The sequence below is a fragment of the Cavia porcellus genome, unplaced genomic scaffold (genome assembly GCF_034190915.1).
Source record: "Cavia porcellus strain 051 isolate PalLab524CR breed Dunkin Hartley unplaced genomic scaffold, mCavPor4.1 scaffold_21, whole genome shotgun sequence".
Classification (NCBI taxonomy): domain Eukaryota; kingdom Metazoa; phylum Chordata; class Mammalia; order Rodentia; family Caviidae; genus Cavia; species Cavia porcellus.
Window position 1 is genome coordinate 56,545,314 of NW_026947504.1, and position 14,423 is coordinate 56,559,736.

Sequence of the window (14,423 nt, forward strand, 5' to 3'; positions counted from 1 at the left end):
CCCTCCCTTCTCTCTCTCTCTCTCTCTCTCTCTCTCTCTCTCTCTCTCTCTCTAAGGCTGTGTCCTGCCTCCTTCCCCCTCTTATGGCTACTCAGTCCCTCACCTACTCCTACATTCAACTTTCCAGCTTCTGCCAGCTCTTGACCAACTCAGCCTACACTCAGATTGTAGCATCCTGCTACCTGTTCAAGTCCTTTTTCATAGTCCTCATTTTCCTTCCTTTCCAAGTATGTTGAAAGAAGTACAGACTTCTGTTGCCTCACCAATCCATCTCTTTTATTCCTTATCTTCTGGCTGTTTTCCTTGTCTCACAGGAATGACCTCCTATACCCCACAGACAAAACCTTCCTTGCTGTTCACCTGCTGACTTCCACAGAAGATGTGACCTATGCGCCATTCTCTCCTTCTTCAGATCCTGTTGGTTTTCCTGCGGTGGCACCAACCTGGGTGTCATACCACCTCTCTTGATTACTCCCGTCTTCACCGCTTACATTGATGTCTCTTCCTCATTCCCTAAATCTGAGTGGCCCTTTCTAGTGGCCAAGCCCTTTGCCCCTCCTCTTTGCAGTAGCGTAATCATCCATCTCTGTACCTCTCTCCTCTGACTGAAGCCCCAGACCCATGTTTGCAGTCTCTTCCTGGACACTCTCACCTCGGTGGCAGCCATCTCCATCCAGAATGACAGCCCAGCTTTCTTTCAACATAATTCCTTCTGTTTAGATGTAAGGCAATGGCCTAAACACTGAAAAGAAAAAGATGAATAAGATCCAAAGCTTGCCCACGAGGCCTTCGTAATCTAAAGGAAGGGATACATATAATAGGACATTTGTAGAACAACATGGAAATACAGAGCTAGCCACAAGACACCATAAGCGTATTGAATTCGCTCAAGAGAGAAACCCAGCTTAGCCTGGGAAGGAAGGAGTCTGGCAGCCTTTTGGGAAGACAAAATGCCTTAATTGATTCCTAGAGAATAAGCATGAAGTTGTGACTATGAGAAATTCTGAGAGCATGTTATCAGAAACGTTAATATCTTATAAACTGATTATCTGTTGGCAGCAACCAAAAGAAGTTGAGGATGACACCCAAGATTCTAGTGCCTCCAATGTCCTGGGTACCTAGAACTCAAAACCTCAAACTTGGCTTCTTCTTCCCCAGTGTATTCAGTTAACAGTTCAAGAAATTATACCATTACACTGTCTCAAAAGTCATCCTTACTTGCCTGCCCTGGTGCCACCCTCTTAGCTCAAGCCGCCTCTGTGTGCTTGCCTGGTTTTCACTCTTCATCAATCTAACCCTATGCTGCTGCCTCAGTAGGCTCCTCAGGAGTAAAGCTCCTTCCTGCTAACCCTTTTATCCTTGGTCAGAAATACTCAGTGCCGCCCTTCACTCCTTGTCAGTCAAGGCCCTCTACAATGTTGTCCTAACCGTCTCTGTTCATTCTCTCTTTCTGTCTCTCTCTCTGTCTCCCTCTCTCTCTATTTCTTTCCAGATTCAGAACTTAATCCATCTGCAAAGCTTCTTCTGCCATTTGCCATCTAGGACACGTAACCACAGGTTCTGGGGACACATGTAGATGTCTGTGAGGATGAGAGAGGATTGTTCTCTCACGGGGAAGGGTGAAGGGGTGAAGAAAGAAAGAGAAAGCAGGAGAGATTCTATCCAGGTTTCAGGACTCCTCCTCCACAATGCACTTCTCAACTGGATCTTCTCTTGTCTAACTCTGAGCTCCTGGCACCATTTGCTTCTCTCTTGTGACTTTCCCTTCTCTCTTAGCACATCCAAAGCCCTCTGGGGCAGGAAATGTCCATTTCTCATTTTCCTCTGCAGCTACTCAAAGTTCTTTGTACATAGCTGGGCTTGATCATAATTGGGAAATAGGATTAAACTGCTGCAAACCTGGTTTCTCCGCCTGAGTCTGCCTTTGTGGCCTAGGCTGACAGCCTTAAGATTAACTACCTAATGAATAAAGTTGCTAAGTTTGGTCCAGCTGTGTCATCAGAGTGTGCTTGGGTTTGCTTTGCCAAATGCAAATGATTGCCCATCACCTGCGTTTTACAAACTGGACTGGCTAAGAGCTGCAGCTGCAGAGGCAGTCAGCAAGCCAGTGACTTGGGCTCACCTGCCTTGAGTGACATAAGACAAAATGACTGCAAAGCTGCCAGCAACAGGGCTGTGGAGGCCCGAAGCAAGGCTCTCACCATCACCTGCTCCGTTCCAGATGGCCTCTGTCACCCCTGCTCCCACCACTCTGATGTACAGTGGTGGAGACGCATTAATAAAGACACAGTTACACATGCTCCAAGGGTTTTTGATGTCTTTCTCATTAGTGAATCCAGAATACACACAATTTCAGAAACATCAGATCAAATATGAACACTCAAGAGGAGCCTTTGCCACACTATGAGGTTGCAGGTGCTTGATTTGAGGTCCAATAATCAGTCCTTGGAGGGAGCCCCAGGGCTGGCAGCTGGCCAGTAGGGCTAATGTCTTTGGATGAAGCTAGCCGGAAATCCCACAACAGGCAGGAAGTCATGATGAAGACGCTCCAGTGCAGTCCCTTTGACACTGAGCACAGCTCCAGAGCAGAGGACCAAAGGACCCTGCTGCTGACCTCCAGCTGGTCCCGTCTACACCCTCTCATGATCTCTCTCCTCAGCCTCTGGGCAGGGTAGAGTGCCATCACCTGGGGCCCCAGGACCCTCTTCATTGGATCTCGGTCCCCTGAGGATGAAAAGAGAAACGAGATTTCAGTGTAGTGGTACTGTGAGGCTCTTCTAAAAGAAAAACACTTCATATATTTGAGATTTGTTCATTCATTTATTTAGCAGATAGGCACTGAATGCTTACTGAGCCAGGTGCTCTTCTGGATGGAGAGGAACACTGGTGCACAAACAGAAACAAAGTCCTGCCCTCGTGGACAGGCAGCTGAAATAAAATGGGTAAATAAGGAAAATAGGTGGCATACAAGACAGCAATAAGAGCTCAAGAGAAAAGTTATACATAAAAGGTCATAAGAAGGAAGGAAAGAGCTGCAGAGCTGAAGGGGCATGGCGGGGTACTGACAGACTCTATTAATTAATGCAAAAGAAAGCTTTTAGAATCAACACTAATCCGCTTGACTTTCCAAGTCCCTGAGTCCTGCTGCTCCCAAGATTTTACCTTCCAGCTTTTGCTTTTCTTCCCAGTTTCATGGCTGCTCCACTGTTTCGACTGCCTGGGAGATGGCTCATCTGGGTTTCAGGAACTGCAACCACACACACAGGCTGAGCTGTTGAAGAAAACCATAGCACGTTTTCTGAGGATGATTCCTACTATCAGAGGAGTCAGGAAATAGCTGGCAATGCCTTTGCATAATCCATTTAGGCCCAAAGCAAAAGAAAGCTCAATGCATAAAATGCTCACCACAACACCCAAAAACCAGGAGACAACTAGGGCTCATCAAGGTGAATATGTGAAATAGGCAACTTTTCATAAAATTATGAAGTCACTACTTTATGTCACTTATGACATTTTGAGCCAGATAATTTTTTGTGGTGGTCATTGCCCGGTACATTACACAAAGAGGGATCAAAAGATACAGTGACTATTTAAATAAAAAAAAAATTACTACAGTAAAACATACATTTTCCTCAATTATTCTTAAAATATTCCCCCTTGTTTTGAACACATTGATCCCATAATTCGTGCCACTTTGTAATGAAATTCTGGAAGTTCTCTTTTGTGAATGCTTTTTAGTTGTGCTGTTGCAGTTACTTTGATGTTCTAAATCCATTCAAAATGTTTATGGCAATTTCTGTCAAATAAAAACTTTATGGTGTGTCTTCATCCAATTTAGTCACTGATTCTGGCAGCATGACCATAAAAGGTAAATGTTTGGAATAGATTCAGGGCGTTGAGGCCGCTACAACTACAGATACTCACAAAAGAGGACTCCAGGATGGCTTCAGAAAGTGGCAAGCATAACGAGACACGTATGTTCAAAGGGGAGGAGAGATTTCAAGGAGTATTTCAAGGCAATGTGTCTTTCAACATAATATTTGTTTTTAATGTATATTTACCTCATAAGCCGTGGGGCACCGTCCGCACTAGAGGTTGGCTGCTGCATCCCCTGTTCACCACAATTCAGAACGTCTGTAGACCCTGTTAACTGTTTCCTACAAGACAACATTCCTGCTAGTGAAGAGTCACTACACAATAAATATGAAGCTCTGCAGAAATACGAAAAATGAATAAAAATTACAAAAAGATGACAAAGAATTTCTCCTTAATGCACCAATTTGTTTCTACTACCTTACAAAAGCATGCAGTGAAATCACATCTTGTTGTATATTTAATTAATTTGGAAATGAGAAACAAGTGAAAACAGGATTGTTCTCAAAAATATGAATCAAACTAGAGAAAAATCATATTTTTATTATAGAAAAAACAAGCACATAACACAAGAAAATCCTAAATTATATTTAATCTTTAAATATAGTGAGATAAGAACATGAAAATCTAGAACAGTTTGATTTTCTGGGAAAGCAGGGCTGTAGTTCTCCTGCATTGGGGATGTCATTACAAAGCTATATAGAAAAATAATTACAGTTTTTATATCTCTTTCTGCAAGGAGTCTCTGTGGTGGCAGCAGTGATAGAGAGCTCTGTGTTTTGTGGGCATCAATGAGACTTTGTTCGTTACAGAATTCCATTCTTGAAACTCTGGAAACCTCACTCTCCTTCAAAAGCGACTTGCCAGGCAGCAGGAGGTACAGGGGTAAGTCTGCAGAAAAGGACTCACCACCCACCTTCAGCAAGATAAAATTCACACTGGACACAGCGATACATACCTGAAACCCCAGCCCTCGGCAAGTAGCAGGACTAAATTTGTAATCCAAACAAGGCAACGTAGCAACTTAGCTAACTTAACTAACTTAAATTTATGTATTTAAAAAATAAAACATTTTTAAAAGCTGAGGATGTAGTGTGACAGTCCTCAGTCCAATTCTAAGTACTGAAAAACAAATCTCACCCCTCAAGGTGACCCTATGGGGACTACATTGGAACACTGGGATCACATCTCCCTGGGCTCTCTAGCCAAAATCAATGTTTATTTCCTTTCATAAGTAACCCAAGTTACTCTTTCTCCTTATCTCTAGAATGAATCAAACAAACTCTTTACTAATGCCTGGGGTAACAAAATAGAAAATCATAAAACATACTAAAACTCTAGGTTACCTCACAAAATATTGCTTGCTGCTCATCAGTTGGCAGAGTACCATAATAATCACCTCCTGCATATCTCTCTGTCCCCTTAGCATGACAGCTACGCACCTCCACATCCCTCGTGCAGGGTATAATCATAGACATCAGAATTCTTCAGTCTAGCGAGTGGAGACAAAAGAAAAAGATTGAGTTCTCTCCATTCAAATGATTTTGTTTCTAAGCATCTATGTCTTTCCAAAATGGTAGCCGCCAAGAGTAATCTCACCATATGGACAAAATCATGCCTGCCAGGTGGAACTATCTGAGCCTCTCAGCCCCAGCAGAGTAGCCATGTCAGAACATCACATGACTCAGTAATCACAGGTAGCAGCAGGGTGTGGCTGCTCTGCAGCACACTGGAAAACAACCTGGCATTGTTTCTGTGCTCACAGTCCACTGGGTGTTATCACATCCTCTGGCACCTTACAGATGCTCACCACTCTCATTCCAACAGAATACCCAGCAGCAGTGAGTCACTATAGACCAGCAGTGAAACAGTGCTAGAAGGCAGGATGACATGGAGCATTCAGCACAGGGCTCACCATGACTATCCTGGAACCAAGCAGCTTGTGCTCTATCCTGCCCTCGGCCAGTTACTTAATATAATTTCACCTTTTGGTTGGCGTCTTGTTCTCAAGTGTGTAAAGTGGAACGGTGATAATTGCAGTGACAGCAATACGAGAGTTGTAGGCAACAATCAAACCATGCAAAGCCCTATAGTTTACAATTTAAATTCCGTTTTCACCAGACAACACCTTCCACTTTTGAGCCAACCCCACTGTATGATCTCATTTAAGCCATGGGCAGTTCCTGCACCCAGTTCCTTAGCTGCAAAATGAAGTGACATTCAATGCTTTCAATTGCCTTGAAGTAAATTTATAACAATCATGGTTAGACTCTACAATTAGCTCATACACTACCTAATCTAAAAGAATTCCTGTAAGAGGCCAGGGGTCTCAGTGGTGAATAACGCCCTACTTAGACATGAAGCTCACAGAGTGAGCTATCAGAAAAGACATGGAGAACAGGGAATTAAAAATACATTGCTTTTAAAAAATATATGTAGCTTTGTCTTCTAAGTACAAAGAGATTTCCAATACAATAGAGTTGGAACAACCTCCTTACTTGGTAGAGTTTTAATGCTTCTCTGTCTTGGATTTTCGTTTACCTTATCCATGCCTGTCCAAAATGTCTCCACAACTGCACATATCATCTGTCATTCTATGACACTGGACCTTGGGCCCCTCCTTATTTCAGAAAGAATCAATTTTGAGGAGGGAATTAAACTCATGTACACTGTAGTTGCAAAGACAGAAATCACAGCAGAATCACTCTAATTGTGAGTGCTTGTCACATATTCCTACCTCAGATCCCTCCCTGATTTTGGCCTTATATATAAATTCTGAGTAGTTTTAGCCTAAGCTTATCTGTCCTTGCACATAAAATCTAATAGCCATTTCTTCTGTCTGATGCTCAAACCCCTTTACCGCATTAGATGAGATAAGTCTTCCCTGTATCATATCACACGCATCTATGAGTGAGAGGCAAGTCATATGACTCCTTGTTTTGCTTTGGAATGCCAGAAGAAGAGCCACAGAAATGGCGAAGGCCACACTTTAACACACATCTCCATATCACTAAGAGTGAGGAAAAGAAGATTCTGCTTTGGCCTTCCCCAAGCAAACAAGCCCTGTGTAACTGCACAGTACAGCAAGAGACAGGCCCCCTCCTGCTGGTCTTCAATCATAATAACTCCCTGAGAGCTCCCAGAGAAAGTCTCAGCCCACCCTTTCATCTACTTCTCATCGCTTTGAGTTTATCTCTCACCCCATATCTAGTCCTTGGCTAAGTCTTTTTGGCCTTTCATGCTCACTTCTACTACCCAGGGTCGCGCCTGGACTATATGATCAATGAAAACTGCTTCAGCTTCAAAATTACTCGCTCCAGCATCTCACTTCAAGGTGAAACCACTGCTCTATCCAACCTGCTTGTTCATGGACTTCTGCAGGGCAACTTTTCAACCTCATTCAGTGCTTTTGTTTCTTTACTTCCTCCTCCTCTATCGCAGATCCATGGCCCTTCAGGGCAACAACCCTTTGTCAGAAACTTGCACTTCCTTGCCACTCTATTTTTATCACCCCCATTTTTAAAAGCCTCAGTATTCCTAAATGAATTGTTACTAGCATCTTAGGCAGGATAGCTTCTCCTGTGTAAAGCTGCTGTGCAAATCAGGGTGCTCAGCAGCATCACTGTACTTGGGTACTCAGGCTCAATATTATCCATGGTGCAGACCCTCAGCAAAGGCAGGCTGGGACTCAGGCAGGAGTTGATGCTGCTGTCTGTAGGTAGAACATCTTTCTCAGAGAAACCTGAGTTTTGCATTTAAAAGTCTTTCAACCCAATGGAGCCCAGCCAGGTTATCTGGGACCATCTTATTTACTTACAGTAAATGGATGATAAACTTGAATCACCTGTACGAAATGCTTTCACAAGGCCCTAGCTCAGTGTCACTTCTCAATCCACACTGTCTCCAACACCTATGAGTTCAATCCCCATCACTAGATGCTCAAATTCACATCTCCAGGTAAAACCTCACATCTAAGCTTCAGTCCCACATTTCCTTCTGCCTTTTCAGCACTAACTTAGATGTCTCAAAAGTTTTTAAATTCCATGTGTCTGAGTCTGAAATTATGACCTTCTCCCTCAAAAACTGGGTTTTCCTCCACGGTCCTCTGACAATGCCACTGTTATCCATCCTATCCCACTAATTAGAAACAAAGGAAGTAAGCTTTCTTTATCACTTCCTGATCCAAGTGATTTTCCAGAACAGTCTCTTGTTTCAAAATTATACCTTGTTCTAAATAGCATTGTTCTGATCTCTCACTGTGCTGTTTCATCCTGCCCTGGGGCATGAATCAGCCCTCCATCCAGTGTATTCATGCTCTATGCACTACCCTCCTTTTATCATTTAGTATCCATCTCAGTTATTGGGTCAGTTAACATGGTATTACAGTACTTGTGTCCAAGTAACCCTAATTTTAATTAGTAATTGCCCTCCAAAGACAATAGGCTGACAGTTAGGATATGCCATTGAGAAATAAGAAAGTGCTTCACACAAAAACATAAAGTTCTTGACCTAATAAGAAAAAAATCATAGACTGAGGTTGCTAAGATCTAGAATAAGAACAAGCATTCTATCTATAAAATTGTAAATAAAAGGGAAAATTCACACCAGTTTTGATGTCACATTTCAAATTGCAAATGTCATAGGCACAGTACATGATAAATGCTTATTTGAGATGAAAAACTCATCAGTTTGGCATATGTATCCATAGGAGAAAACAATATGCTTAGGTACACTAATCACTTTCTATTATTGGAACAGAATACCTACAACCCCAGAATCTTAAAAGAGAGGAGGGTTATGTTGATTTACAGTTAGAGTCCAAGATCAACTGTCTCCAAGACAGAACAACACAGCAGAAAGACGTAACAGAGGACAGCTATTCATCCTGTGGCAACCAGGAAGTGGAGGGAAAAGAAAAATAGAAACAGGAACACACCCTTCCAGGTCATGCCCCCAGGACCCAACTCCAACCAGGCCATGTCTCCTAAGAGCACATCTAACTATGAAGTCACCAATGGATGAGTCTACTGATGACCTCTATGATCCAATCACCTTCCGAAAAGCACGCCCATCTAAAATACACTAGAATTTCAGGGGAGATTATATCAACCACAACAGCAGGGTTCAGTACTGTCCATGTTCAAAATCTACTGGGGATCCCCATATATAAGCAGGGACTCCAGTACCCTCTCATAGCACCATGCTGTTAGCCATGAGGGCGGTCAATGGATTTCAGAAATATACACTCACTATAGTGCAGATACTGGATCGTCCCCTACTACACTGCTAGCTCAGAGAGATCAGGGATCATGCTTCATTTTGCATTCTTATTACTTGGCACATTGCCGGCCGAATAGCAGGCGAATAAACAAATGAATTTTAAAAAACCAACTGAATGAATAATTATTAGAAGCATTCCCTATTCATTGCCATTTTAGACAGGAAACCAAGCTGAACATGTCAAAGTGACGTGATTGCCAGCACAGCAAAGCCAGGATTCAAATCTATCTTTAGGTGTTAAATCAAACAAAATATCTTAGTGACTACACAGAGTATTACTTTTTCTGAGGCTGGTGGCATATGACTGACAGTAGAGAGAAATAGAAACATTGAAAGAGCTCTTCTCTCTGAAAATAAAAGTTCTAGACCTGGGCACTGAATTTGTACTAATACACTCCACATAAAAGATTTCCAACAGTAAGTAATAAAGGCTCAAAAGATTTCCACTCAAAAACAGTATCTCCCTTTTCAACTTAAAAATAGCTCCTCTCCGGGGCAGGTTTGGGTTTTTTTCTCTGTGGTCCCTAATATCATCTCTCTCAATCCTTTCTGAATGGAGCTCCTCCGTGGACTTCAAAAAGAACTGGGAGTTTCTGTTAGCCACAGAGGCAGAGTCGCAGAAGCCAGGGCTTGGTTTTGTAGCAGACAGCTCCCTAGCCAGACAGCTGTGTGGGTGGAATAGCCCGCCTGCCTCAGGCTGTTTGGCCAATTCTGCTGAGCCCTAAGCAGGGAATGACTTCTGAGCTACCACAGGGCATGATCAAAAAATTCAGCGAAATTTGTATTACCCTTCAAGATATTCTCCTTCTCTTGGACATGCTTATCCCGTTGTTCTTACCGCTCTCTGAAGCAGTTCTGAAAGCTCTCTTTTGTGAGTGTCCTTAATTGTGTTCTCAGTACTCTAATTCATTCAGGTCTTTTCTTTTCATGGTCATTTTGACTTGAAAGGCCCCAAAGTCCCACAGTGCTAGATCCAGGAACTAGGTGGCTCAGATACATCATCATGTTTCCATTTGACAGAACTTGCAGTAAATGTGGGATCAATGAGAAATGATCATAAAATACAGTGTTTAAATTTTGTAAATTACAGTAAAAGATGCATCACCATTAATTCCTCTCAAATCAAGAATGATTAAAAGAGATAAAGAAGGTCATTACATACTTGTTAGGGGAAAAATAAAGAGGAAGAAATCCCTCTCAAAATGCTCAGATTACTCCACCATGTTCTATTTATCCCATCTTTTTTTTTTTTTTTTTTTTTTTATCAGTACTGGGGATCGAACTCATGACCGCCTGCTTGCAAGGCAGGTGCTTATGCCGCTGAGCTAAATCCCCAGCTCCTCATCCCATCATTCTTGACAATATGTCCTTTACTGTAATTTTTTTAAGCTTAAACATTCATTTTATCTGGTGTTTTGTGTTTTGTTTTGTTTTGTTTTGTTTTGTGTGGTGTTGTTTGAGACAAGGTCTGTCTGTGTAGTTCAAGCTATCCTTGAACTCACTGTGTAACCGAGGCTGGCCGCAAACTCATGAAGATCCTCCTGCCTCAGTCTCCCAAGGGCTGGCATTACAAGTTGGTTGTATTTTTTAATTACTCCTTGTATATGTTCATTCAGAAAGTAATGGGGTGATTTCCCAAAGACTATCTCTGAGAAATAGGAAGAGCTGGGATTAATTTGTAGAAATAAAGATTTGTGGTTTGTAAATGTGCTATAGGTGGCAGGACCAATGGACTCAGGAAACCATCCTTCCAGTCCTGGCTCTGCCACTGAACCTGAGCAGCCTTGGGCAAAGCTCTTCTGCCTGCAGGATGTTGATTTTCCCTACCGTAAAATAAGGTACATAGGAAAGAAAGTTCTCTAAGAATCTAAGGTTATACTTAATAATGTGCCTTTATGTAGTAAGTTGGTGATAGCATTTCTATAGGTCCCCAGAAGTACGTTGGTATCAAAATGAATTATTGACTTAAGAATTGAGTTACTTCTATTGTTTGGGGGTGAGATGGAACCTCAAAACTATAACAGACATTGCTTATTAATCTTCATGAAAAATGGGATAATAAAAAATAGATACATATTAAGGTTGATTTAAATAATTTTATAATTTTCTCTCCATGATGGCCAAAGTTAGGGATGTCTTCCCAGTACACACCTGTTTCTCTGGTAATTTCTCCTCACTTGTAGCCTCTGGTGAAGAAGTATGTATTAGTTTCCTGTTGCTGCTATAATAAAACTTTGTAGTTTAAAGCATATAACTTTGTAGTTTAAAAAAATTTACTGTTTTATAGTCTTGGAGGTCAGAAGTCCTAAAAACCAAAGTGTTTTTGGGACTGTACTCTTCCTGGAGACCAAGGGAGAATCTGTTTCCTAGCTTTTTCCATTTTCTAGATGCTGCCTGCATTGCGTGGTTTACTGCCCTAACTTATATCTGCAAGGACCATCACACTCTGCTTCTATAATTTCTCCTACTCTCTAATTCCAGTACCCTGATCCCTCTCTCACAGGGGTCACTGTGATTACATTGGGTCCATATGAATAATCCAGGGCAATTCCTTTATCTCAAGATTTGTTATAGGTAGAATTACATCCCCTGACATTTATATGTCAAGGTTCCCAACGCCAAGACATAATGTGGTCTATCACTTGTAACTATTAAAAATGTAGTCTTATTTATGTTACTTAGAAAGAGGATCATTGAGATAAAATTAAGACAAAATCTTAACTAAAATTACAGTAACTCATGTACTGCCACTGAAGTATAGTGGGCTTCTATTCCTAAATGACTATGTATTTATAAAAAGCATCAAATTTGCATACTGACAGCCACACAGATATACACACAGTTGCAATGAGAACATGAAAGCAGGGATGTACCCACAAACCAAAGACTGCAAGCAAACCAACAGAAGCTTCAGTGTCCTCATGACCCTCAAAAAGGACAAACTTCGCCAGCATCTTGACTGTGGATTTCTAGTTTCCAAAAGTCACCCAATTTGTGCTACTACATTACACCAACCCTGAGAGACTAATACAAAATCCTTAATGTAATCACATCTGCAAAGTCGCTTTTGTCATTTAAGATAATATAGTCATGAACTTGGAGAATTAAGTCATGGATATCTTCAAGGTATATGGTGATTTAACGTATCATAACATGCTAAACATCTATTTTATATTACATGACTTTGGCCATAATTGATTGGCCCAAAGGTTGAAACATGACTCAAGAAGAGCCAACTCATTGATTTGTCAGGGACCAATCAGATTGGGTCCCTGAGAACAGAGTCAATGAACACAGAGACTAATACAGTTGGTGACTTGTGAAACATGTAAAATTATCAGGAGGCCTGGCACTTTGGCAAGGCCTACAAAAACCAAGTAGAGAAATTGAACACAGGGCAGAAAGGAAGAGCAATGAAAGACCCCAACTCTCCAACTGGATGAAAATCAGAGTGGCCTTTGGAGTATTTACTAGCCTATCTGTTCACTGCAGATCTGTTTTCACCACCCTTCACTTCTTGTCCCCCACTTGGCCCCAGGCAGAAACGCCCACTCTCTAATCAGATGAATCTACATCTCACATTACACTACCAAACACCAGTTCCCTACTGGTCCTCCTTAGTTGGTGCTCTAGGTTGACAGTAGTCTCAAAAGACACATTTACCCAAAATCTATGAATGGAACCTTATTTGGAATAAGGGTCTTTGCAAATGTAATGAAATGATCTTAAAGTGAGACCATCCTGAATTAAGGTAGAAAGTTAAACCAAATGGCAGATGTTCATACAACAGACAGCAAAGGATGAGACACAGGGAAGGAGGCTAAGCACAAGAGGCAGAAACTGGAGCTGTACCACCGCAAGCCCAGGAACATCTGGGGCTACCAGACAGTGGAAGAGGCCAAAAAGAATCCACATCAGGGCCTTCCACAAGGACATGTCCTTTCCACTCTGATTTCAGCCCGCAGGCATCTAATTTTGTGAAATATTAAGTTTCTGTTGCCTTAAGGCAATACATTTAAGGCAATTTGTTACGTCAGTGCTAGAAAACTAAAACAGTACAGACAGTGGATTTCAAATGCACCAGGATAAAAATGTAATGGAAGGACAAAGTGTGGAAAGCTGAAAGAGTCAGCATTCAAGTGGGCAGACAATCACACAGGTATGGAGACTGATTCCATGCCTGGAAGGTGTGAACCAGGTCCTGCTTCTTCCAGAAACCTGGGCCAGGAAACAATTCACCTGTGGCTCTTAAGTCTCAGGACTTCCAATGTCAGTTTCCTACATTTCTGTAAAATGCTCCTCTAAACAACAAGCTATTAGACTTTAGGGACCATGAAGTCTTACTCCACTTTGTGCTCCTGCTGTGAGTTGAATGTGCCTCCCCAAACTCACGTGTTGGAACTTACACCCCAGGGCACAGTGGTGAGAGGTGGGAGCTTTATGAGGAGCTCAGGTCATGAGGCCTCTGCCCTCATAAATGGACCACTGCCATCATGCAGACATGAGTTTCCAATAAAAGTAAAGGTTGGCTTCTTCCTCTCCTCTCCTTTCTCTCTCTTATATGCTGTCCTGCTCTTCCATGGAATCACACCAAGGTCTTTGCCAACGATGGACCCCTAGATCTTGGTTTTTTCAATCTCCAGAACTGTAAAAAATATAACTTACTTATGTATGTAAAACATGTGTTAAATAATTTGAAACAATAAATACCTAATTGGTGATAACTGCCTCAGGAAAGGAGCAGAAAGAAGGGAATTAGACTAGACATATTGGTTAAAGGGGCCCTCATTGTAATTTAGCATTTGATATCTTTTTTCAAAGACTGGGCAAAAAAGATGATAAAATGCTAAGGGATTTTAATTCTTGGCAATAAGAACATAGATATGAGTGTCTATTAAATTATTCTTTATACTTTCCTAGTTTTTTGTTCTCAAAATTAAAAACAAGCCAGGCATAGGAGTGCATGCCTATCATTCCAGCACTTGGGAGGATATGGCAGACAGCCTGCAGCAAGTTCAAGGCCAGCCTGGGCTACAGTGAGGCCCTGTTTCAAAAAAACAAAAAATTAACAACAAAGTATGGGTTCCAGGTACTAGCTCTCTATACTCTGAGGTTGGCCCTGCCTTTGTCTTTTTCTCACCAAAATGCTTCCTCCCTGCATGACCAGCCTCTGTGACTTTGCATGATTCCCTTTCCGGTGCTGCCTCCCGAGCACCACCATTTCCTGGCAGTGTCCTCTCTCATCCTTCAAGGCTCAGCCAACGGTCCCC

General features: G+C 41.9%; 1 long non-coding RNA gene across 3 annotated transcripts in view; it reads right to left on the reverse strand.

The window, feature by feature from the left end:
• Nucleotides 1-2,302: 2,302 nt before the first annotated feature.
• Nucleotides 2,303-14,423, reverse strand: part of LOC101789122 (uncharacterized) — a 92,871-nt gene continuing 80,750 nt past the window's right edge. For 2 of the 3 annotated variants that reach the window (XR_010041802.1, XR_010041803.1), the window contains 4 exons: nt 5,220-5,365; nt 4,062-4,211; nt 3,163-3,271; nt 2,303-2,724 (listed from right to left, as the gene is read on the reverse strand). This is a non-coding gene — a long non-coding RNA (uncharacterized LOC101789122). Of the gene's footprint in view, nt 2,725-2,850; nt 2,929-3,162; nt 3,272-4,061; nt 4,212-5,219; nt 5,366-14,423 lie in introns of all 3 variants that reach the window. The other variant, XR_010041804.1, reaches the window with a different exon arrangement.